General features: G+C 47.2%; 1 protein-coding gene across 2 annotated transcripts in view; it reads left to right on the forward strand.

The window, feature by feature from the left end:
- The window catches only part of plekha7b (pleckstrin homology domain containing, family A member 7b), a 168,755-nt gene that overhangs the window by 51,523 nt on the left and 91,293 nt on the right, over nucleotides 1-25,939 (forward strand). The window contains exon 1 of one of the 2 annotated variants that reach the window (XM_038995448.1): nucleotides 10,352-10,506. The exons of the other annotated variant lie outside the window; for it this stretch is intronic. The gene's annotated coding sequence lies outside the window, so the exon portion shown is untranslated. Of the gene's footprint in view, nucleotides 1-10,351; nucleotides 10,507-25,939 lie in introns of those variants that run through there. 2 annotated transcript variants of the gene reach the window in all.

Below are 25,939 nucleotides of genomic sequence, written 5' to 3' on the forward strand. Positions count from 1 at the left end.
TCTCCTCTCCTCCCCTCTCCTCTACTCCCCTAAACTACCATACTCTTCCCTCTCCTGCCTCTACTCCCCTCCCATCCCATTTACTCCCCTAAACTCCCCTACAGATGTAGGATCTTAATTTGAGCCAGTTTGCAGTAAAACAATTCTGCAGCAACAGGAAATATGAAACAAATCAAATGTTATTGATTGAATACACATATTTAGCAAATGTTATTGCGGGTGTAGCAAAATACTTGTGTTCCTAGCTCCAACAGTACAGTAATATCTAACAATACACACAAATCTAGGGGAAGGGTTAGCTTAAAGGGTTAAGGTTAGGGTTAAGAGAAGGGTTAACTTAAAGGGTTAAGGTTAGGGTTAAGAGAAGGGTTAACTTAAAGGGTTAAGGTTAGGGTTAAGAGAAGGGTTAGCTAAAAGGGTTAAGGTTAGGGTTAGGTAACATGCTAAGTAGTTGCAAAGTAGCTAAAAACTAGTAAGTAGTTGAAAAGTTGCTAATTAGCTACAATGCTAATGAGATTCAAACTCGCAACCTTTGGGTCGCTATACATTCGCGTTATACACCCCGACCAACCACGCTACTTTAGCTAAAATGATAAAGTTGTACGTGATAAGATTTGGTTATAATTAATGTAATTTTTTTGTAGGGGTTGTTAGGCCAAATCAAGTCTGACATTTTAAAGTGGAAATTACAAACATTAGAAGCCTTTTTAAACCTTGAATACACTATAAGTTTGCATTTCCTGCTGTGCAGGAAAATTCTCAGCAACAAAAGAATGATCAAATTAAGATCTTACATCTGTACTCTTCCCTCTCCTCTCCACCCCTCCACTCTCCTCCCCTCTCCTCCCGTCTCTAACCCCTCAACTCCCCTCCACTCCCCTCGCCACTCTGAGCTGAACAGGATTATTGGGAGGCCAGGCAGGGAGACAGGGAGCCCTCAGCCAGCCCAGAGCCTGGCAACCATGGGACACTCCCTAACAGGCCTGGGTCTGGGCAGACCAGAGTTTTGTGCTGATAGCAGTCCAGACAAAAATGCTTTTAGATTATCTGTTTGCCGGTAATGTATTTTTGTGCTGATATCAGATTGAGATAAGGATGAATGAATACAGCACCTCAGGGTATGAGGAAACCAAGGGCTCTCTCTCTCTGTTACTCATCTGTCATCACATTTTCTGTAGTATTTTCCGCCATCCCACCACAGATGACATTTCCTCATTTTGCTGAGTGTGATCATTATTCATGTTTATATCTCTCGTAGATACAGTATGACAATATCATCAGTGTGGTGTGGTGGGGACTGGTCGGGGACGGGGTGCCTGCGGCCGTCTCAGGTAGTAATGTTACAGGCCCTAGGAGTCACCTCATTACTCTGGCTAATGAAGCCCTGGCTGAAGCCCTAGCGAGCCCTTCTGATTGGCTGGCTGCATAAGATCAAGGCATAATGTCACATCTCCCAATTACAGCCTGCAAATGGTCCGCAATCAAGATGGAGAGGCTCATCTGAGCGTAAGAATTGAATTCTGGGCCCTGGACTGAGCTTCCTCCCTGTCTGCCTGCTCTGAACCTCTCTGAGTCTAGAGAGGAGAGAGCAGGGCCGGCATTATGGGCGGGCCTTAGGGGGCCTGTCCCGACCTACCATACCTCCTTGCCGGTCCAAATCAAATATTGAAATATTGATCATTTATTTGACCGAGACGCTCACCGGCAGAAAGACGCATCAATCGCATCAATCAGATAAAGCATCTGAGCGATCGAAACAACGCCCCTCTGTCTCAGTATGTGTAGACCATGTATCTGATGCTGTCTGGACCAAAAGAGTATGGAATGTTGACTATTTCTGTCCAGACAGCATCAGATAGATGGGCTACATGTAGTAAGACAGAGGGGTGCTGTTTTGCTCACTTGGTTGCTTTCCCCGGTGAGATACTGAAGTTTCAACAGAGAGAAAGGGCTCACTCTCGCCAAAATGTTTTCAGAACACGTCCAATGCAGTTCTATGGGAATAATATACAGACCTAAGCTAGTCGCCTGACTTCCCACCTTTGGGACAATGACTCCCATTGTCAGGGCAGAGACATGAGCACCTCGTCATTATACAGATCTCTGGATTCAGCCACTTGGGAAATGGAAAGGAAAGTTGGCGGGTGCACAGTGAACTGTTCAGGTTCCTCTAAAGCAGGGGTGTCCATCTCATTCCATGGAGGGCCTAGTGTCTGTGAGTTTTTCCTTTCAATTAAGACCTAGACAACCCGGTGGAGTTGTTTACTAATTAGTGACCTTAATTCATCAGTCAAGTACAAGGGAGGAGTGAAAACCCGCAGCCACTCGGCCCTCCACGGAATGAGTTTGACATACAGTATGTGCTCTAAAGTAAATTGATGTTTTGCCAAAATGATATAATTACTCCTGTCTAAATAAAAACATTCAAAATACTTCACCAGATAGCATGACTTAGCCACAGAGGATCATTAGCTTCTTTAAAAACATAGCTGTGTATTGTTTCAAGGTGCATAGGTCTATGCCTATTAGGGAAGCCCACAATTTGGGCAGAGCGTGTGGTAATAGGCCGAGCTGATTATTGAGTTGTGGCTGTCAGTGAAAAGGGTCTCAAATATGCATGATAATGTGTCTTGAGTATAATTTAAAATGTTGAGACAATAAGAAGTGGAGGGTGTTGGGCGAAGATATGGTGCATCTCTGTCCATGCATGCACTCAGTTCTCCAGAATGCTCTCAGCTGGCCTCCCGAGTGGCGCAGTGGTCTAAGACTCTTATTGCATCGCAGTGCTAGCTGTGCCACTCAGACTGTCCCGGCCGTTAAAAGAAGAGGACCAAGGTGCAGCGTGGTGAGCGTACATTTTCTTTTATTGAATAAAAGTGACGCCGAACAAAACAATAAACACTACAAAAACAAACCGTGAAGCTAAAGGCTAAGTGCCCGAAACAAAAGTCAACTTCCCACAAAGACAGGTGGAAAAAAGGGCTACCTAAGTATGGTTCTCAATCAGAGACAACGATAGACAGCTGCCTCTGATTGAGAACCACACCCGGCCAAACACAAAGAAATAGAAAACATAGAAATAAAGAAACTAGAATGCCCACCTTAGTCACACCCTGGCCTAACCAAAATAGAGAATAAAAACCTCTCTATGGCCAGGGCTTGACACAGACATCCCCAAATGGACATTTTCCTACATTTCTGACTGTCTTCTGACCACGTCCATCACTAATAAGCTGAGCTTCACAGTACATTTTATCTTCACCTTACACAGTAAGTCAATTAAATCTGTCGCAGCCGGCCGCAACCGGGAGACCCATGGGGCGGCGCACAATTGGCCCAGCGTCGTCCGGGTTAGGGGAGGGTTTGGCCGGCAGGGATGTTCTTGTGCCATTGCGCACTAGCAACTCCTTTGGCGGGTCGGGCGCAGTGCACACTGACACGGTAGCCAGGTGTACGGTGTTTCCTCCGACACATTGGTGCGGCTGACTTCCGGGTTAAGCGGGCATTGTGTCAAGAAGCAGTGCGGCTTGGCTGGGTTGTGTTTCGTAGGACGCACGGCTCTCGACCTTCGCCTCTCCCGAGTCCGTACGGGAGTTGCAGCGTTGAGACAAGACTGTAACTACCAATTGGATACCACAATATTGGGGAGAAAAAGGGGTAAAAAAAAAAAGTATAATAAAAAAGAAAATGCAGTCAGCTGTCTTCAAATTAAATCAAATGTATTTATATAGCCCTTCTTACATCAGCTGATATCTCAAAGTGCTGTACAGAAACCCAGCCTAAAACCCCAAACAGCAAGCAATGCAGGTGTAGAAGCACGATTTTGATCAATTCCCCATTATTGTCACGACTTCTGCCGAAGTCGTTGCCTCTCCTTGTTCGGGCGGTGTTCGGCGGTCGACGTCACCGGTCTTCTAGCCATCATCGATCCATTTTTCATTTTCCATTGGTTTTGTCTTGTCTTCCCACACACCTGTTTTCAATTCCATCCATTACCTCTTGTGTATTTAACCCTCTGTTTCCCCTCATGTCTTTGTCAGAGATTGTTTTATGTCAACTGTTGTTTATTGGTGTATAGGTGCGCGACGGGTCCTCGTACCCATGTTTATTTTATGTATGTACATTTTCGTGTTTGGAGCATGTTAAGTGGACATTTATTAAAAGTCTCCATTTACACTCAGTTTAACTCTCCTGCGCCTGACTTCCCTGCCACCTATACACACGGCTCTGACAATTATATCACCAGTAGACCAAGTAAATGTACCATTAATCCCCAACATTTGGTTGAATTAATTTCTGTTAATAAATGTATTAATTACAGTAATTTATCATTCTCATTCTCTGAGTGGAAACGTTGTTTGCAGAGTTCACAACCTGCTATAGTAGTGTTATTTCATAACCATTAAGAGTTTTGTCAATCTTTTAATTGTATTTTGTTTGGAGTGCTCTATGAGCATGTGTCTGGTTTCTCTGTCCTGATAGAGGTAGCACGCGCGCCTGAGCTCGCATAGAAGTAGACCTACCTGGCCTGCTGCATGCAAATGTAGGAAAGTGTCCATTTGGGGATGTCTGATTTCTGACTCTTCTGACCACGTCCATCACTAATAAGCTGAGCTTCACAGTACATTTTCTCTTCACCTTACACAGTAAGTCAATGAAGTCTGCTTTTTTAACATCCATTGCAAATGATGTTAGTTCCTCACAATATTTGGGGGAAAAATCCAACACTCTCCCGGTCTCGATAATCATCAAGCCGCAGTGTGAAAGAGAAAAATATCATGATCTGATGATCCGATTATCCAGTGTAAAAAGATCATGATCTGATGATCCCATATATCCAGTTTAAAAATATCATGATCTGATGATCCCATATATCCAGTGTAAACGTCAGCTGTCTGGAAACTCTGAGAGTCCGGAAAAGGCTAGTTGATACAATTTTGCAAGTTCGCTAGTGCCGGATCCAGTTAAATGATTTGCTACAATGTTGCACTTCACTAGTGATAGCTCAAGTCAAGACAGATAGATAGGGAGGCAGACAGGTGGAGTAGAGAGATGAATGCGATTGAAATAACCTGAATTTTCATCAGGATATTTTCTTCTGTTTTTATTTGTCAGCTTTAGGCCTATGTATTTTACTTAGTTGACGATGGAAGTTGCAGTATAGGACTACTGTTGCATTGGCCTATAGGCTACCTCTGAGTTCCATGTGCTCATTTCTTTAGCCGCCAATGGGCCACAGCGTATCAATGTGTCCAGGATAAATTGTAAATTGCTTCCCAAAACTTGAAACTCACGAGCTGTCTATGGTCTTTACTATAACACCCATAAAAAAAATGTGCACGCCTATGGCAATCACATGCCTGTCCAACTGATTTGTTCTGGCGCCGGCCCTGGGAGCGAGGAGAGGAGACTGAGGAGACTGTGTCATCTTAAGAACAGTGAAGAGAAGGATGAGAGGAGCATCCCTCTGCCACTGTTAACACCATGTGTTTACAGCAGTCCATGGTCAGTTGGGGAACTAAATGTGTCACTGTAGGTTATGATCAATACAATCAATATTTTTTTGCCAATATGCACCAATCATCATTATCATCCTCTTCTTTTCAATTATCATCATACTTTCTCATCGTCATTCATTGCTACTATCATCAGTCGTCCTCCTCCTCTATGCAGATCCCAGCGCTTCGACATTGGTTGAAACCAATCAGCATCTAGGACCAGACCTATCCATTGTACAACCCCCAGTAGAGCTCAGCCCCCCCTGTATTCCCTCTGTGGTACAGGCTGGGCTCCGTGCTCAGGTCTCCCTGGAGATTGTCTCTACTCCGGGGCTGCTACGGCGGTCGAGAGGGCTCATTAACATGTGATTGGCTGAGGCAGGCTGTGATGGAATGTGACGGTTATCAGGCTCATTAGAGCTTCTGAGCCGAGGGGGATGAGGGGGAATGTGGGGGAAGGCAGGACATCTCTGAACCCCTGGCCCTGTACTGAGCAGCGGTATCGATCTTTGGGTATGGGGTCAGTCAGATAAGAGAGGGGGGCTGTTTTGATTTAGATTTGCCTTCATAGAATTAGTTAGCTGAACTCCTGTGTTACTGATGGAGCAGAGCGATATGCTCAGAATACTGAAAGCCAACATTTCAATTCAAGTGTGGCTCTTATTCAAATGTTTATTATCGGTGTAAAAAACATGATAACCTATTCATTTCAAACAGTTTCTGACTCATGAATGTTAAAGATAAACATCTTGAGGTTTTGTCACTCTCGCTTCCTCTCTGCTTCCTCTCTCTCTCTCCCTTTCTCTCTCTCTATTTGTCTCTCTCTTTGTGGTAAAAGAGAGAGAAGTGTTTTTGTGTGTCATAGTATTCCAAGTGCAAGCAAGGAGAACACAGCACTGTCACAGGCTTGCCATCTAGTCATCTCCTCCAGATGAGGACTGAAGTGTGCTTCTGTCCCAGGGTTCCAGAGACAGTTTTACAATAAATATTGAGGCAAAGCTCGAAAATAAGAATTTGTTCTTAACTGACTTGCCTAGTTAAAGAAAGGTAAAATAAAATAAAAAAAGAGAATGTTAACAAACCATATGTTGGATCTGACGTATTCAGAGGTGCGTTATACTTTTGCTGATGTTGTCCTTGAGCGTGACTGCTTTACTAAATGCACCCAGTTGAAGTGTGAGTGAGTTCAGGCGGACAAAGGGGGAAATGGACAACAGGACAGAACATTGTGTGTTGTGCTGGAAGTGTCAAGTTTTGTTTTCCAGGCAGCTGAAGGGTACTTGTGCCAAGCTAGTGCAAGGGTCATGGCACTCCAGCAGCCTCAACTCCTCTGATCCTGCGTTAAGTGACGGAGGGGACTGCTTGTCACCAGCGTCTATGGGCCTGGTCCTACATTTACATTGTCTAGTCATTCCTTTCAGCAGGCGCTGTAGACTATCGTTGTAGACTATCGTTGTTAGTCAGTGACTAACAAGCCATTGACAAGATCATTTGCTGTACATACGGTCATTGGAAGAAGTTGTGGTTGAAGTAGCAAGCGATTCATCTGAACAAGGAGGTGACAGTGTTGAACATCAAGTGTGTTGTAGTCTATTGATGGAGATAAAGAGCAGAGAAAAACAGGAGGGGAGGATAGTTAGTGTCCCCTCTCCTTTCCTAGCAGCACACTGTTTGCGTATGCAGAGGCTGGATCTATGGGCATTAAATATTCCCCTGAAGCTGCAGGACTCCTCATTGATTCTCCCTCCGATCCTCATCCCCCTTGTTCCAGATAACTCCCAACTTTTTATTTTGCCACAGCAAATCTCTGTCTCTATTGATCCCAAGATAAGTGTCTTTCAAAGTTATTTCCTTGGGATGGTTGGAGGGGGACATAAAACAGCAACTTCTTTGATGAATTACATCAAATCATCCTTTATAAATATTTATTTGTCGGCTACTTTTGTGTCATTGGAGTAATGGAAGTGCTGATGTGGACACTTGAATGGCTCCCTCCTCTTCCTCCTCTTCCTCCTCTCCCCCAGGCCTTTTACTGTTTAGACTGCTGTTGGCACTGCCTGTAGAAATGACAAACAGGAGTGAGATTGTTGATGAGTGTTTATCACACCATAACCAAGTGCAACGTTTCTACTATACAAGCTATTAACGCCTGGCCATATAAAGGAGCAACAGAGGGGAGTTATGAGAGGAGAGCTGCTGAGATGGCCATTCTGTAAAGGGCCTACATGGACACCAGGAAACTTTAGTTGGATTAGATGGCTGAACACCAAGCATCTCATTTTGTTTACTTGGTCATAGAAACACTTTTAAATGGTGTTTCTATGCACATGTAATTTGTCCCGGTTTTTGGTCTGTGTCTGGCATTGCATGTCTCCCCTCCCACTGGGCACAGACGTAAATGCAACGTTTATTCCACGTTGATTTTACCGGTGTGTGCCCAGTGGGCTGACGCTACAGTCTCATCTTAGGAACAGCATCAACATTCTCTATCAGAGGAGTGATTACTTTTCAGAATGTCTTCTAAGCCTGGAGAACAAAGCGTGTGAGAGAGTGGCCCTCTCGTCCAGCTAAACCCCTCATTACAGTCCCAGGGCCCCTGTCCTTTCAGGCCTCTCTAATTAGCTGTTGGCTAGCCTCTGCTTTGGAGCAGCGCGACCTTGTGGCTGGAGGTGTGTGGTACAACACTGCATTTTAATGTGCCGTGTCAGAAGAAGCATCGTGCCTTGGCTGTTGTATGCTGCTCAGTCTCTGTGTCCTCAAGCGTCTCCCCCCTGCCAGGGTGACTCAGTGCCACGGTTCAGGCCTTGTGTTTACTTCCCATGGAGCGTGTTGGGACCTGCCAGGGCCACTCTGTGCCCAGTGCCCAGTAGTGTCTCAGGGCTTTAGAGCTGGGCATCTGTGGTGTGGGCCTGGGTGAGGAGAGAAGAGGGTCCGATTGTTCCCACAGGAGCAAGCTAGGCAGAGTTGATCTACCTGTGAAAACGTCCCTGGCTGGGTGGTTGAGATATGTTTCAGTCCGGCCATAATTACAGCCTAATGAGGTAACCTCAGCCTGTCAGACAGACAGTTACTCCGCTAAAGGAGATTGGAGAGAATGTGTAAAGTACAGAGAAGAGGAGTGTCTTCTTCACTGAAGCAAGGCTTGCCAGTCAGTGATGAGATGAGACGGGAGGGCTCAGGGCTGGGTAGCCAGGCGGTACCCTGCAGGTTTTCACATTTTCTCATTGAATGACTAGAAGCGTTTCAATGCTCCAAATGCTTTTTGTAGCTCTGCATGGATAATTTCCCACAAAATGGTTTGAATTGAAGCTGGCATGGCTGTAGTGCTTAGTTGAGGGAACTGATAAAGGCAAATGGACATGTGTAAATCCTCATGCAGAATGATTATCTTCTTAATGGACTTAACTCATTTTGCTGGGATAATAACCACCGTTAAAATAATTCACTCTACTAGGCCTGACCGGACTTATTAGATTCTGGATGTCCCTGACTCTGTTGACTTACTCTGTACCTTCCCTTTCACATTGGTAATGGCCTTTTACATCACTGGAAATGATTGTGGTGAAAGGGCTCTATGACTCTCCATGCTAACTCTGTCTCATTATTTAGCCTTGTATTAGATCCACTCGTTTTTATGTAGTTGGAAAAACAAGCCTAATTTATTGTGCCACACAGCTGCCAATATGAATCTGGTGTTTGTTGCAGATAACTGGATTAGATTTCCAATAAAAGTAATTAACCCTCTGCGTCAAATGAATGCTACATGCCATGGTGCTCATTGGTGATTAGTAGAAACGCAGACACTGACAGTCACAGTCAGTCACAGTCAGTGGTACTTGGTGTCCTGACCTACATAGCTCTGAAAGTCGTACCACATTAGTTACATCACAATAGATTCAAATGAAACATTCCTCTGCTGAATCTCTCACTGACGAGGCCTATCTGAGATGGCTCAGTCTACACCTCAGCTTAATGATCAACCCAATGTTTATAGAAATGTTATTGTCTCTTTTGAATTAGCTAAGGAATGCTGTCTAAGTTCTGCAATAAATGTGTTATGAAATCAATTGCATCGTTTACTAGCAAACTTTCCTTTCAAGAAGATCAACTATTTGAATAAAGAAAGGGCTAGCTGATAGCAGTTTATTTCTAGTTCTTAAGCTTTTCCTTTTGGCACATGAACCTTGGTTGTTTATCATTCACAATATTGACCATGGGGCAGTGTCAATAGCACCTGCTCTCCGGGCCTGGCCTGGCCTGCATATCTCTGGATCAGTTTCACTTCCTTCACCATCCCCATGAGGTCACAGCACACTACTGTCTTCAGCCAATCTGCTGGCCCACAGCAGGGGTTATAAAATAGGTACTATACCCTACAAAAGTATGTGTGAGAAGCAGACAAACTTATTAAAGTGTCTTACCTCAGACAGTGGTTTCTGTTAACAAGGAGAAGATAGATTCCTCTGCCTCCTGTCACAACGTGTGATACGGAGTGTGGAGCAACTGATTGACTATTGCATGCCCAAATTTGGGAAAATCAACCACTGAGGAAGATGAGGTTTCAATGTTGGGAGAACTCCATGTCAATGTCCCCTCCCACCTTCCCCTACCCCTAGCTCCAAGGCTGCCACTCAGAGGAAAGACAAGGTACTCTGATGACAATAAAAGTGCCAAATATGTGGGTCAGGATGAAGTGATTAATAGTAACAAAAGTGTGAATCTGACCTGACTGTGAGAAACTGAGATTGTGTACATGTTAGAAGGTGTGAATGCTGAGGACTTGCCAGGACAGAAAAGGAGAGAGAGAGAGAGAGAGAGAGAGAGAGAGAGAGAGAGAGAGAGCTGTTAGGAGAGAGGAAGAAGGAGGATGTGATAAACGCTCCGAGATATTCCTCCTGAGCAGAGAGAGAGAGAGAGAGACCTTCTCCCCCCTTGCCACCACCATGAGGGTCACCACCACCAGCCAGTCTAACTAGGAGGAAGTAGATCATCCACTGGGACACGCCAGGTGAGACTGCTCTGCTCCTTCACTTTGTGCAGAGAGAACAAAAGAGAGAGAGAATAATAGGACAGATCCAGTAGAAGATAAAAGAACAGACATCTGATCGGAGGTTACACAAGGAAATGTGTTTCATAACATTTCACTTTTGGTTAAGGAGGAGATAGAGAATGTGTGGCAAGCAAAGTAGTGGGAGGTGAGCAAGAGAGAGTGGACTGTGGAGTTGTAAGAGAATAGTGTGTTCCTGGTATTTGACGTAGGATCTGGTGTGTGTGCAGCATGGCAGCATGGCGCTAGCTGGTGTGTGAGGGTGAGGTGAAAAGCCCCCTGGGCCATGCCCCTCTGTGCCACGCTGCTGCCAGCCTGGGTTTAGCCCCTCTATTGGAGAAGGGATTACCCTGAGCCTGTTGTTTTGCTGTGAAATTTGATACGGCGTGCCATGCCGGGCTGAACCTTGGACTCCAAAGTTGTGCGTTTGTTCAGCGCAGCAGGAGGGGGAGGGGGGCGCGGGGGGGGATTGGAGCTATGTCAACCCTGAGTGTAACTGTGTCTCAGTCTGGGCTTTGTGAGGAATGAATTCCTCAGCTGACAAAATACTCTGAAGTAAAATGTGTTGAGGAGAGAAAAAGCTCTGGACTGAAATTAAAGCCTGGGGTTGTACTCTATTCAGCTCGCTCTCAAATCAAATCAAATTTTATTGGTCACATGCTTGGTAAACGACAGGTGTAGACTAACAGTGAAATGCTTACTTACGGTCCCTTCCCAACAATGCAGAGAGAAAATAATAGAGACAAATAGAAAGAATAATAACATGAGGAATAAAGACACAATGAGCAATGATAACATGGCTATATACATGGGGTGCCAGTACCGAGTCCATGATAACATGGCTATATACATGGGGTGCCAGTACCGAGTCCATGATAACATGGCTATATACATGGGGTATCAGTACCGAGTCCATGATAACATGGCTATATACATGGGGTATCAGTACCAAGTCCATGATAACATGGCTATATACATGGGGTGCCAGTACCGAGTCCATGATAACATGGCTATATACATGGGGTATCAGTACCGAGTCCATGATAACATGGCTATATACATGGGGTATCAGTACCGAGTCCATGATAACATGGCTATATACATGGGGTGCCAGTACCGAGTCCATGATAACATGGCTATATACATGGGGTATCAGTACCGAGTCCATGATAACATGGCTATATACATGGGGTATCAGTACCGAGTCCATGATAACATGGCTATATACATGGGGTATCAGTACCGAGTCCATGATAACATGGCTATATACATGGGGTGCCAGTACCGAGTCCATGATAACATGGCTATATACATGGGGTATCAGTACCGAGTCCATGATAACATGGCTATATACATGGGGTATCAGAACCGAGTCCATGATAACATGGCTATATACATGGGGTGCCAGTACCGAGTCCATGATAACATGGCTATATACATGGGGTATCAGTACCGAGTCCATGATAACATGGCTATATACATGGGGTGCCAGTACCGAGTCCATGATAACATGGCTATATACATGGGGTATCAGTACCGAGTCCATGATAACATGGCTATATACATGGGGTATCAGTACCGAGTCCATGATAACATGGCTATATACATGGGGTATCAGTACCGAGTCCATGATAACATGGCTATATACATGGGGTGCCAGTACCGAGTCCATGATAACATGGCTATATACATGGGGTGCCAGTACCGAGTCCATGTGCAGGGGTACGAGGAAAGTGAGGTAGAAACATATAGGTAGGGGTAAAGTGACTAGGCAACAGGATAGATAATAGACAGTAGCAGCAGTGTACTGTATGTGATGAGTGTGAAAGTGTGTGTGTGTGTGGCGAATGTGTGCCTATGTGTATGTGTGTATGTGTGTGTGTATATATGTGTTGGAGTGTCAGTGTAAGTATGTGTGAGTGTTTTTGTAGAGTCCAGTGTGTGTGCATAGATCTAGAGTTAGTGCAAAAAGGGTCAATGCACATAGTCTGGGTAGCTATTTGGTGAACTATTTAGCAGTCTTGTGGCTTGGGGTAGAAGCTGTTCAGGTCCCAGACTTAGCGCTCCGGTACCGTTTGCCATGTGGTAGCAGAGAAAACAGTGGGTGGCTGGAGTCTTTGACAATTGTTAGGACTTCCTCTGACACCGCCTCGTATAGAGGTCCTGGATTGCAGGGAGATCGACCCCAGTGATGTACTGGGCCGTACGCACTACCCTCTGTAATGCCTTGTGGTCGGATGCCGAGCAGTTGCCATACTAAGCAGTGATGCAGCCAGTCAAGATGCTCTCAATGGTGCAGCTGTATAACTTTTTGAGGATCTGGGGGCCCATGATAAATCTTTTCAGCCTCCTGAGGGGGAAGAGGTGTGGGGGGGAAGAGGTGTGAGGGGGAAGCGGTGTGGGGGGGGAAGAGGTGTGGGGGGAAGAGGTGTGAGGGGGAAAAGGTGTGGGGGGGAAGAGGTGTGGGGGGAAAGAGGTGTGAGGGGGAAGAGGTGTGGGGGGGAAGAGGTGTGAGGGGGAAGAGGTGTGGGGGGGAAGAGGTGTGGGGGGGAAGAGGTGTGAGGGGGAAGAGGTGTGAGGGGGAAGAGGCTCTGTATAGTGTGTTTTACTGCAGCTCAAACAGTGTTTGGGTGTTGCAGAATATGTCCAATCAACTGAACTTCTTTGCCATAGATTGCACCTTTCTCGCTCAACATGAAATAGAACATTTCAAACGCTTTTCTGAGAAAATCACATTTTTTATTTAATCTGCTCTGTGGAAAATACTCCCATCCTTTTAAGCAGTGTCTAAACTAATACTCCTCCCTCCTGTAGCTCCTGTATCCTGTAGCTGCGCCTGAAAGGTTTTACATGGAAGTTAGACCTTAGTGCAAACAAAGCTCTCAAAGCTGCTATTAGACCTGTCAGTCACGCTAGCTGCTCCCTATCAGGACCACATGGAAACATAAACTACACTTAAGTGTTTTGGTTCCAACTGACATGCGAGTGACATGCTGTTGAATATAAATATTTCCTGTGTGCTGAATGTTTAGCAATTCAAGGCATGCATTTCCTATAATACTGAAACATCAATCAGTCTTGTAAAGCCAGCTGAGACACCTAGACATGTTCAATGTTTTTAAGTATAGTTCCACATTGTCAACATGACCTTTAGCCTATTTCTTAAAATATCTCTGGTTTATACCTCTGGACATGTCAACAGTGTGATATTATTGTACTATATCATTATACTATGATTATACTGTTAATGATATATAATCATCTTCATAAAGACATGGTGTAATTATAAATCCGGTGTAAAAATGCACAATAATGTTGATGTTAACATCTAACCTGTGATTTAACCACAGGTTACAGTGAGGATGTTAGGAAGGGTCTTAACTCTGAGTGGTACCCACGCTGATAAGGCCTGAGCCATGAGAGTGCTGCATGGGGAGAAAGAGTTATGGAGGAGGAAGCACAGGGAGACGTAATCACATCACAGCCATGATTACGACTGGCTAATGAGCACATGACCTAGCCTGCTCCTCGCAGCGGGTGGGGTCTGTCAGTGTGTAGAAGGTCATTGTGTGGAGTGTGTGTGTGTGTGTGTGTGTGTGTGGGGGGGGGGGGGTTCTCAGTGTGTGGAGGGTGTGTCTGTGTGTGTCTCAGAGTGTGTGGGGGGGTGTGTCTCTGTGACCCTGATAATGGAAGGCATTATGTTTTTATAACCCCTGACCTTTTCCTGTCAATCCTAGAGGTAAATGGAATTCTGTGCAAGGGATTAGTTTTGATCTAAATGGAGTTTAGCTGTGATGCTGATTGTTTGGTTCTGTCTTTGAAAACAATGCATGATTTGGAAAGGCATTGGGATGACCATTTCACCTGCATTTCCTCCCTTGTGATAAACCTTGTTATAAAAGGTTTGTCTATTTTTTATTTATTTAACCTTTATTTAACTAGGCAAGTCAGATAAGAACAAATTCTTATTTTCAATTACGGCCTAGGAACAGTGGCTTGGATGCCTTGTTCAGGGGCAGAACAACATATTTTTACCTTGTCAGCTCAGGGATTCAAATTAGCAACCTTTCGGTTAATGGCTCATAGCCTATTTGCAGAGTAGCACTGGCAGTATGATGGAAATGTTTCATGCAGCTCTGTTCATCCTGGGTGCTGCACCAATACTCCGACGCCAGATAAGAGGTAGATGGAGTGGGGTCCTAGTCAGACTCAGGTGGCATGCATACCATCCACCGCTTCCTAGTATATTACGTTCAGGCCCTGTTCAATGTTGGTCTGACCAATTTGAATCTATGCTTCAAGATTGTTTTGATCACGCGGACTGGGAAATGTTCTGGGTCGCCTCTGAAAATAGTTGTAACGGCAGTCTAAGCCGTCCTCCTCATCGGACGAGGAGAGGCGAGAAGGATCGGAGGACCAATGTACAGCGTGGTAAGTTTCCATGATTTAATAACACGAAAACTAGACAAAATACAAAACAACAAACGAACCAACCGTCACAGTCCCGTGTGGCACAAACACTGACACAGGAAACAGACAAACTAGACACACAACATAGAATGCCCACCCAGCTCACGTCCTGACCAACACTAAAACAAGCAAAACACATAAGCACTATGGTCAGGACGTGACAGTACCCCCCTCCTGAGGTGCGGACTCCGAACGCACCCCTAAAACTCAAGGGGAGGGTCTGGGTGGGCATCTGTCCGCGGTGGCGGCTCCGGCGCAGGACGAGGCCACCACTCCACCATTGTCTTTGTCCCCCTCCTTAGCGTCCTTTGAGTGGCAACCCTCGCCCCCGACCCTGGTCTAGGAACCTTCACCAAGGTCCCCCCTAGATAGAGGAGACAGCTCAGGACAGAGAGGTAGCTCAGGACAGAGAGGTAGCTCAGGACAGAGAGGTAGCTCAGGACAGAGAGGTAGCTCAGGACAGAGAGGTAGCTCAGGACAGAGGGGCAACTCCGGACTGAAGGGCAGCTCCGGACAGAGAGGCAGCTCTGGACTGAATGGTCGCTCCGGACTAATGGCAGCTCCGGACTGAGTGGCAGCTCCGGACTGAGTGGCAGCTCCGGACTGAGTGGCAGCTCCGGACTGAGTGGCAGCTCATGACTGGAGGGCAGCTCATGCCTGGAGGGCAGCTCATGACTGGAGGGCAGCTCATGACTGGAGGGCAGCTCATGACTGGAAGGCAGCTCATGACTGGCGGGCAGCTCATGACTGGCGGGCGGCTCATGACTGGCGGGCGGCTCATGACTGGAGGGCAGCTCATGACTGGAAGGCAGCTCATGACTGGAAGGCAGCTCATGACTGGAAGGCAGCTCATGACTGGAGGGCAGCTCATGACTGGAAGGCAGCTCATGACTGGAAGGCAGCTCATGACTGGAGGGCAGCTCATGACTGGAGGGCAGCTCATGACTGGAAGGCAGCTCATGACTGGCTGGCGGCTCTGACAGCTCCTGACTGGTTGGCGGCTCTGGCAGCTCCTGACTGGCTGGGGGCTCTGGCAGCTCCTGACTGGCTGGCGGCTCTGGGAGCTCCTGACTGGCTGGCGGCTCTGGCAGCTCCGGACAGACGGGCGGCTCAGATGACGCTGGGCAGGCAGGCAGTTCAGACGGCGCTGGGCAGGCAGGCAGTTCAGAAGGCGCTGGGCAGGCAGTCAGCTCAGACGGCGATGGGCATGGTACCGGCACTGGAGGTACTGGGTTGGAGACACGCACCATAGGGAGAGTGCGTGGAGGAGGAACAGAGTTCTGGAGACGCACAGGAAGCCTGGTGCGTGGTGTAGGCACTGGTGGTACTGGGCTGGGGCGGGAAGGTGGCGCCGGATATACCGGACCGTGAAGGCGTACAGGAGCTCTTAAGCACCGAGCCTGCCCAACCTTACCTGGTTTAATGCTCCCTGTAGCCAGGCCAGTGCGGCAAGGTGGAATAGCCCGCACTGGGCTGTGCTGGCGAACCGGGGACACCATACGTAAGGCTGGTGCCATGTACACCGGCCCGAGGAGACGCACTGGAGACCAGATGTGTTGAGCCGGCTTCATGGCACCTGGCTCGATGCCCACTCTAGCCCGGCCGATATGTGGAGCTGGAATGTACCGCACCGGGCTAAGCACACGTACAGGAGACTCCGTGCGCTCTTCCGCACAACACGGTGTCTGCCCGTACTCTCGCTCTCCACGGTAAGCCCGGGAAGTTGGCGCAGGTCTCCTACCTGACTTCGCCACACTCCCTTTTAGCCCCCCCCCCAAGAATTTTTTTGGTGAGCCTCTCGGGCTTCCAGCCGCTCTGCCTTGCTAGCGCCTCATAATGCCGCCTCTCCGCTTTTGCTGCCTCCAGCTCCGCTTTGGGGCGGCGACACTCCTCTGGCTCTGCCCAGGGTCCTTTACCGTCCAGAATTTCCTCCCATGTCCATTCCTCCTGGTACCGCTGCTGCTGTCGCTGCTGCCCGTCTCCACGCTGCTTGGTCCGAGTTTGGTGGGTGGTTCTGTAACGGCAGTCTAAGTCGTCCTCCTCATCGGACGAGGAGAGGCGAGAAGGATCGGAGGACCAATGTACAGCGTGGTAAGTTTCCATGATTTAATAACACGAAAACTAGACAAAATACAAAACAACAAACGAACCAACCGTCACAGTCCCGTGTGGCACAAACACTGACACAGGAAACAGACAAACTAGACACACAACATAGAATGCCCACCCAGCTCACGTCCTGACCAACACTAAAACAAGCAAAACACATAAGCACTATGGTCAGGACGTGACAATAGTATTGACGTATACACTGACTCAGTGTCTGGGCTAATCAGGAAGTGCATAGAGGATGTTGTTCCCAATGTGACGATTACAACTTATCCAAACCAAAAAACGTGGATAGATGACAGCATTCACACAAAACTGAAAACGCAAACCACTGCATTTAACCATTATAAGGTGACTAGGAACATGGACGTGTACAAACAGGCAGGGGTGTAAAAAGTACCCAATTGTCATACTTGAATAAAAGAAAGGATACCTTAATAGAAAATGACTCAAGTGAAAGTCACCCAATAAAATACTACTTGAGTAAAAGTCTAAAAGTATTTGGTTTTAAATATACTTAAGTATCAAAAGTAAATGTAATTGCAAAATATACTTAAGTATCAAAAGTAAAAGTATAAATCTATCACGTTTCAGGGAAGACCCAGATGCAGACAGTGTCAAGTAACAAAAGTTTATTACTAGAACAAGGGTCAGGGCAGGCAGAGGTCAATAATCCAGTGTGGTGTGACAAGGTACAGAACGGCAGTCAGGGTTAGGGCAGGGAGAATGGTCGAAACCGGGAAACCAGGAACTAGAAACAGACAGGAGCAAGGGGAAAACCGCTGGTAGGCTTGACGAACAAAAGGAACTGGTGACAGACAAACAGAGAACACAGGTACAAATACACTGTGGATAATAGGGAAGATGGGCGACACCTGGGGGTGGGGGGGGTGGAGGCAAGCACAAAGACAGGTGAAACAGATCAAGGTGTGACAAAATCATTTCAAATGACTTCTATTAGGCAATCCAAACAATTGTATTATTTATGGATAGTCAAGGGCACACTCCAACACTCAGACATCATTTACAAATGAAGGATTTGTGTTTAGTGTGTGTGAGGGAAAAATTACGTATTTTCCTGATTTATTTGATATTAATGGTTAGCAATTCATATTTAACTAATAGTAAGACATTTCTGTCCTACTAGTGTCTGTGTTTTTATGGTCTCCACTCTAGTTCCCTGCAGCTAATCTGGGCGTATGGTCACCAGAGATGGCTTGAGCTGACAAATGAGTTAAAGACTGCATTACACAGACAAGAATGTTTTACTAGGGATAGTTTAGGAGTAGAACAATCCCTCATTGTCTCAAAATCAACCTTGCATCGGGGAAACTAAACCAGGGTGGGGTTAAGAGAACAACCCCGTGCAGATAATGACCGGATGAACCCAGAGTGGCTTAAGATGCCCCAATCTGCATGGGATTGGTGGAACCAATCATGACTAAGCATTTTTAGTGTCAGCTATATATAGTACTCTGCATTTGTGTAAAGATTAGGTTTCTCGGTCCAACACTCAAGGGTGTGGGGTCGACCAGCCTCATTACTGAAATAATTAATCAATATTGAATAAAGATGATTGTTTGAAGAAATGACAAAGTCTCTCTCACTTGATTAGAATATTCCACGACATGAGTCCGCCAGATCAGAGGCAGTACGGATGACCAGGGATGTTCTCTGGAAAAAAGTGTGTGAATTGGACCATTTTCCTGTCCTGTTAAGCATTCAAAATAGTTTTGGGTGTCTGGGAAAATGTATGGAGTAAAAAGTACATTATATTTTTTCGTAATGTAGTGAAGTTAAAGTAGTCAAAAATATAAATAAAAAGTAAAGTACAGATACCCCCAAAAAATAACTTAAGTAGTACTTTAAAGTATTTTTACTTGAGTACTTTACACCACTGCAAACAGGCCAGCTATGACCTCCGTAAAGGCAATCAAAGAGGCAAAACGACAGTACAGGGACAAATTGGAGTCGCAATTTAACGACTCAGACACGAGACGTATATGACAGGGACTACAGACAATCGCAGATTATATAGATTATATAGGGAAAGCCAGTCATGACGTGGACATGATGCCTCGCTTTCAGACGAGCTAAACACTTTCTTCGCTCACTTTGAGGCGCCAAACACAGAGCTGCCAAAACGGGCCCCCGACACTCATGAGGACTATGTGCTCTTGTTCTTCGTGGCCGACTTGAGCAAGTCATTTGGCAGGAAGCCTAGTGGTTAGAGCATTGGACTAGTAACCGAAAAGTTGCAAGATCGAATCCCCGAGCTGACAAGGTAAAAATCTGTCGTTCTGCCCCTGAACAAGGCAGTTAACCCACTGTTCCTAGACCGTCATTGAAAATAATAATTTGTTCTTATTAACTGACTTGCCTAGTTAAATAAAGGTAAAATAAAAATAAAATGTAAGCGTGTTGTCCCCACTTGCTTCAAAATGTCCAACATTGTTCCTGTACCCAAGAAAGCGAAGGTAACTAAACTCATTTACTATCTCCCCGTAGCACTCACTTCTGTCATCATGAAGTGCTTTGAGAGGCTAGTTAAGGAACATATCACCTCCACCTTACCCGACACCATAGACCACTACAAATCTCATATTATCCAACAGATAAACGGACGACGCAATCACAATTGCACTACACACTGCCCTATCCCACCTGGACAAGAGAAATACCTATGTAAGAATGCTGTTCATCAACTACAGCTCAGCCTTCAACACCATAGTGCCCTCTAAGCTCATGACTAAGCTCAGGGCCCAGGGTCTGAACCCTTCCTGTGCAACTGGGTCCTGAACTTCCTCACAGACCGACCCCAAGTTGTGAAGGTAGGCAACAATAACTCTGCCACGGTGATCCTCAACTCGGGGGCCCCACTGGGGTGCGTGCTCAGTCCCCTCCAGTACTCCCTGTTCACCCATGACTGTGTGGCCACGCATGTCTCCAACTCAATCATCAAGTTTGCTGACAACACAACAGTGGTAGGCCTGATTACCAACGACGATGAGACAGCCTACAGGGAGGAGTTGAGAGCCCTAGCGGAGTGGTGCCAGGAAAATAATCTCTCCCTCAACGTCAACAAAACGAAGGAGCTGATTGTTCACTACAGGAGACAGCAGAGAGAGCACACCCCCATCTACATTGACAGGGCCATTTCAGTGACAACCTGAAATGGTCCCTTCACACAGACAGTGTGGTGAAGACGGCGCAACAGCGCTTCTTTAACCTCTGGAGGCTGAAGAAATTCGGCTTGGCCCCTAAGAACCTCACAAACTTCTACATATGCACCATTGAGAGCATCCTGTCAAGCTGTATCACCTCCTGGTATGGCAATTGCACTGTCCGCAACTCCAGGGCTCTCCAGAGGGTGGTGCGGTCAGCCCAACGCATCACCGGGGGCACTCTGCCTGCCCTCCAGGACAAGAAGATCATAAAGGACCTTAGCCACCCGAGCCACAGCCTGTTCACCCCGCTACCATCTAGAAGGGGGAGACGGTACAGGTGCATCAAAGCTGGGACCGAGAGACTGAGAAACAGAGGATGAGTATTTCTGTCTGTGATAAAGCCCTTTTGTGGGGAAAAAACAATTCTCATTGGCTGGGCCTGGCTCCCAAGTGGGTGGGCCTATGCCCTCCCAGGCCCACCCATGGCTGCGCCCCTGCCCAGTCATGTGAAATCCATAGATTAGGGCTTATCGAATTTATTTCAATTGATTGATTTCCTTATTGTCACGTTCCTGACCTATTGTTCCTTTTTCCTTTTATTTATTTAGTTGGTCAGGGCGTGAGTTGGGGTGGGTTGTCTATGTGTGTTTTTCTATGTTGGGGTTTTGTGTTCGGCCTGGTATGATTCTCAATCAGAGGCAGCTGTAGATCGTTTGTCCCTGATTGAGAATCATACTAAGGCAGCCGGGGTTTCACGTGTGTTTTGTGGGTGGTTGTATCGCGTGTCTGTGTATGTCGCACCACACGGGACTGTTTGCGGTTTGTCACGTTTGTTGTTTTTGTATGTTAAGTGTTCAGTCTGTATTCATTAAATAACCATGGACACTAACCACTCTGCATATTGGTCTGATCCTTCTCGCCTCTCCTCCTCGTCCGAGGAGGAGGATTACGACGATCGTTACAGAACCACCCACCTTTCTAGGACCAAGCGGAGTGGAGAAGGGAGGCGACAGCAGTGGGAAAAAACCCAGGACTCCTGGACTTGGGAGGAGATCCTGGACAGCAAAGGACCCTGGGCTCAGCCAGGGGAATATCGCCGTCCCAAGGCGGAGCTGGAGGCAGCAAAGGCAGAGAGGCGCTGGTATGAGGAGGCAGCGCGGCGACGCGGTTGGGAGCCCGAGAGTCAGACCCAAAAATTTCTTGGGGGGGGGCACACGAGGAGAGTGGCAAAGCCGGGTAGGATACCTGAGCCAACTCCCCGTGCTTACTGTGGAGTGAGAGGGCGTCGTACTGGTCAGACACCGTGTTATGCGGTAAAGCGCACGGTGTCCCCAGTACGCGTGCTTAGCCCAGTGCGGGCTATTCCACCTCGCCGCACTGGTAGGGCTAAGTTGGGCATCGAGCCGGATGTCATGAATACATGGCATACATGGCACCAGCCTTACGAATGGTGTCCCCGGTTCGCCAGCATAGCCCAGTGCGGGCTATTCCACCTCGCCGCACTGGCAGGGCTACGGGGACCATTCAACCTGGTAAGGTTGGGCAGGCTCGGTGCTCAAGAGCGCGCGTCCTCCTTCACGGTCCGGTATACCCGGTGCCACCTCCACGTACCAGTCCACCGGTGGCAGCCCCTCGCACCAGGCTGTCTCTCCGGGTTCTCTCTCCAGCTGCTCCCACCTGTCCAGCGCTGTCAGAGCCTTCCTCCTCTCCAGCGCAGCCAGTGTCTGAGCTGTCTGCCTGCCCAGCGCTGTATGAACGGTCTGCCTGCACAGCACCGTCAGAGCTGTTCGTCTGTCCCGAGCCGTCAGAGCTGACCGTCTGTTATGAGCCGTCCAGCCAGGAGCTGCCAGAGCCGTCCAGCCGGGACCAGCCAGAGCCGTCCAGCCGGGACCAGCCAGAGCCGTCCAGCCGGGACCAGCCAGAGCCGTCCAGCCGGGACCAGCCAGAGCCGTCCAGCCGGGAGCTGCCAGAGCCGTCCAGCCGGGAGCTGCCAGAGCCGTCCAGCCGGGAGCTGCCAGAGCCGTCCAGCCAGGAGCTGCCAGAGCCAGCCAGCCAGGAGCTGCCAGAGCCAGCCAGCCAGGAGCCAGCCAGTCAGGAGCTGCCTGAGCCAGCCAGTCAGGAGCCGCCTGAGCCAGCCAGCCAGGAGCCGCCAGAGCCAGCCAGCCAGGATCCGCCAGAGCCAGCCAGCCAGGATCCGCCAGAGCCAGCCAGCCAGGATCCGCCAGAGCCAGCCAGCCAGGATCCGCCAGAGCCAGCCAGCCAGGATCCGCCCCTCATTCCTGTGTTGCCCCTCAGTCCGGTGTTGCCCCTCATTCCGGTGCTGCCCCTTAATCTAATGGGGGTTATATGGAGGGTGGTCATTTTGAGGAGGCTACGAAAGCGGGTAGTGACTAATGTGGGGTGGGGACCACGACCAGCGCCAGAGCCGCCACCGTGGACAGACGCCCACCCAGACCCTCCCCTAGACTTTATGCTGGTGCGCCCGGAGTTCGCACCTTAAGGGGGGGGTTATGTCACGTTCCTGACCTATTGTTCCTTTTTCCTTTTATTTATTTAGTTGGTCAGGGCGTGAGTTGGGGTGGGTTGTCTATGTGTGTTTTTCTATGTTGGGGTTTTGTGTTCGGCCTGGTATGATTCTCAATCAGAGACAGCTGTAGATCGTTTGTCCCTGATTGAGAATCATACTAAGGCAGCCGGGGTTTCACGTGTGTTTTGTGGGTGGTTGTATCGCGTGTCTGTGTATGTCGCACCACACGGGACTGTTTGCGGTTTGTCACGTTTGTTGTTTTTGTATGTTAAGTGTTCAGTCTGTATTCATTAAATAACCATGGACACTAACCACTCTGCATATTGGTCTGATCCTTCTCGCCTCTCCTCCTCGTCCGAGGAGGAGGATTACGACGATCGTTACACTTATATGAACTGTAACTCAGCAAAATCTTTGAAATTGTTGCGTTTATATTATTTTTCAGTATACATAGAGTATACAACACTAGTCACTTTAATAATGTTTACATACTGTTTCATCCACTTTATATGTATATAATGTAATACAATATTTTACTCTTCATTAGTAAGCACCTCTACAAACATTTTGGGGTGTGCGTCAGCTCATGTGTTTTACTGAAGTGGGTCTGCAACCAGTTCCCTGAGTACTACACTATGTGGCATGGCAAAACAAACAGGGCCACTGTGCTGCCTGAACTGTTTGTTCACTAAGTGGGAATGCAGTGAATTCCATGACAAGTAGTTCAGAAGTAATGTGGCTGAAACAAACGGTCCAAAGAATGCAGGTTCCTAATTAACAGTGGAGGGTAGGGTACTACTGCATGGGCCTGGTGTAGTTCAACACACTACATGCTGTTACTGGAACATAGCCCAGGCCAGGACCAAACAGAGTAGAGAGCTGTGTTGTTGTGTTTGTGTGTGTGTTGTTCTGTGTTTGTGTGGGTTGTAATGTGTTTTCGTGTGTGTTGATTTGTGTGCGTTTTTGTGCTTGTGTGTGCAGAAATGGCTCTGATGCTCAACCGCAGCTTCCTGCGAACTTTTGAAAAATGTCAACCCATAAATCTCTCGAAACAACCAGATTTATTTCCTTTACTTTGCTGCATGACACGCAGTAATACTAACAGGGTTGGTATAACACTATGCGTCAGTTGGTAAAGGCTGTAGTTGTCCTTCAGGAGGCGTTTGCTATATGCTGCTGACACCAGTCTGTTTACTCACGGTATTACCATGCACACTGTAAACATTAGGATGCCTATTGAGCAAGTGTGATGCTGCCGCTGCAGACTGCCTCTCAGGCTGGTACAGTCCAGAGCATGCTGCCACTCAGGCTGGTACAGTCGACAGGAGGCTGCCTCTCATGCTAATACAGTCCAGTCCAGAGCATGCTGCCTCTCAGGCTAGTACAGTTCACAGCAGGCTGCCTTTCAGTCTTGTTCAGTCCAGTCTACAGCAGCAGGAGAGGGATGGCTCAGCTCTGCTCTGGGAGGACCTTAGCACTTCATATCTGTCCAGTGGCCCCTCAGACAAATGGGCCTGTCTTCTCAGTGGCCACGCTTGAGTAAAGAGCCCAGAGAGGGCTGTGGTGCTGGACACCATGATGAGATAGAGGAACACGCAACACAGGACATTCATCTCTGACAGGCCGCTCACTGATATTTCTGCTCTATTTTTAAATGTTTCTTTTATTTAACTAGGCAAGTTAGTTAAGAACACATTCTTATTTACAGTAACGGCCTAGGAACAGTGGGTTAACTGCCTTGTTCAGGGGCAGAACGACAGATTTTTACCTTGTCAGCTCGGGGATTTGATCAACCTTTCAGTTACTAGTCCAACGCTCTAACCACTAGGCTACCTGCCACCCCTATTGAGTCGAGGTTAACAGATATTTTTAGATAGATACACAATGAATCACTACAGTTGTATATATATAACTACATTTATGGAATGCATATTCTAATGTGATTATAGATTGTATGAGGATGTTGTGTTCACAATGTTGTTATTGAGAATGGGTTGGAAGAGAGCAGAGAGTAGGGTCAGCTGTTGTCTATTACCTCAAATCTTGGCAATTTGCAATTGCCAGTGTTTACATAAAGAATTACAGTAGGGTGAACAATTGCCAGTGTTTACATAAAGAATTACAGTAGGGTGAACAATTGTTCACAGTACTTTGATATTTCCCAAAAGCATCACAATAACGTAACTTTGCGAGAGAGATTGAAACAGTCTCAAAGCAAAAATGTCCTCATGTAAACAGCCTATTCAACTCCAACATGCTCTGATTTTACACGGAATTCAAGTGTAAGGAAGCATGAAATATTTCATTAGAGGTAAAGGGTGAATCATCTCATAACTCAGTTAGGACCGCAGCAGTCATCTGGATTGAATGACATATGTGACTTTTACTTATTTCTGCTAGACTGATTGGACTAATAAATTGGTGCACATCATTGCCCTGGTTGTGTTGTCATTCTTATTGTGATGACTGTTTCCATAGTGACTGAATTGGTGTAGTATTTCTCATTGGCTGTTGAATGTGACAGTGTAGTGTGAGAACTGGAAGCCTAGGGTGTGTTATCATGGTCTATCTGGAGGACACACCGATAGGCTAGCTAGCACAGCTCACCTGACCGCCTCTGGGAGGCTCTGACCTGCACGGGGGGATCTGCACTATACAGTAGCACAGTAAGAAACACTACACTCACATACAACATTCACACTCACACAATCTGACCCAGAAGTCCTCAGAGTGATTAACGACCAGGTCAGTCTGACCCAGAAGACCGCCGAGTGATTAACGACCAGGTCAGTCTGGATCAGAAGTCCTCATAGTGATTAAAGACCAGGTCAGTCTGACCCAAAAGACCGCCGAGTGATTAACGACCAGGTCAGTCTGGATCAGAAGTCCTGATAGTGATTAAAGACCAGGTCAGTCTGGGTCAGAAGTCCTCATAGTGATTAAAGACCAGGTCAGTCTGGGTCAGAAGTCCTCATAGTGATTAAAGACCAGGTCAGTCTGGGTCAGAAGTCCTCATAGTGACTAAAGACCAGGTCAGTCTGGATCAGAAGTCCTGATAGTGATTAAAGACCAGGTCAGTCTGGATCAGAAGTCCTCATAGTGATTAAAGACCAGGTCAGTC

Source organism: Salvelinus namaycush, chromosome 1 (genome assembly GCF_016432855.1).
Source record: "Salvelinus namaycush isolate Seneca chromosome 1, SaNama_1.0, whole genome shotgun sequence".
Classification (NCBI taxonomy): domain Eukaryota; kingdom Metazoa; phylum Chordata; class Actinopteri; order Salmoniformes; family Salmonidae; genus Salvelinus; species Salvelinus namaycush.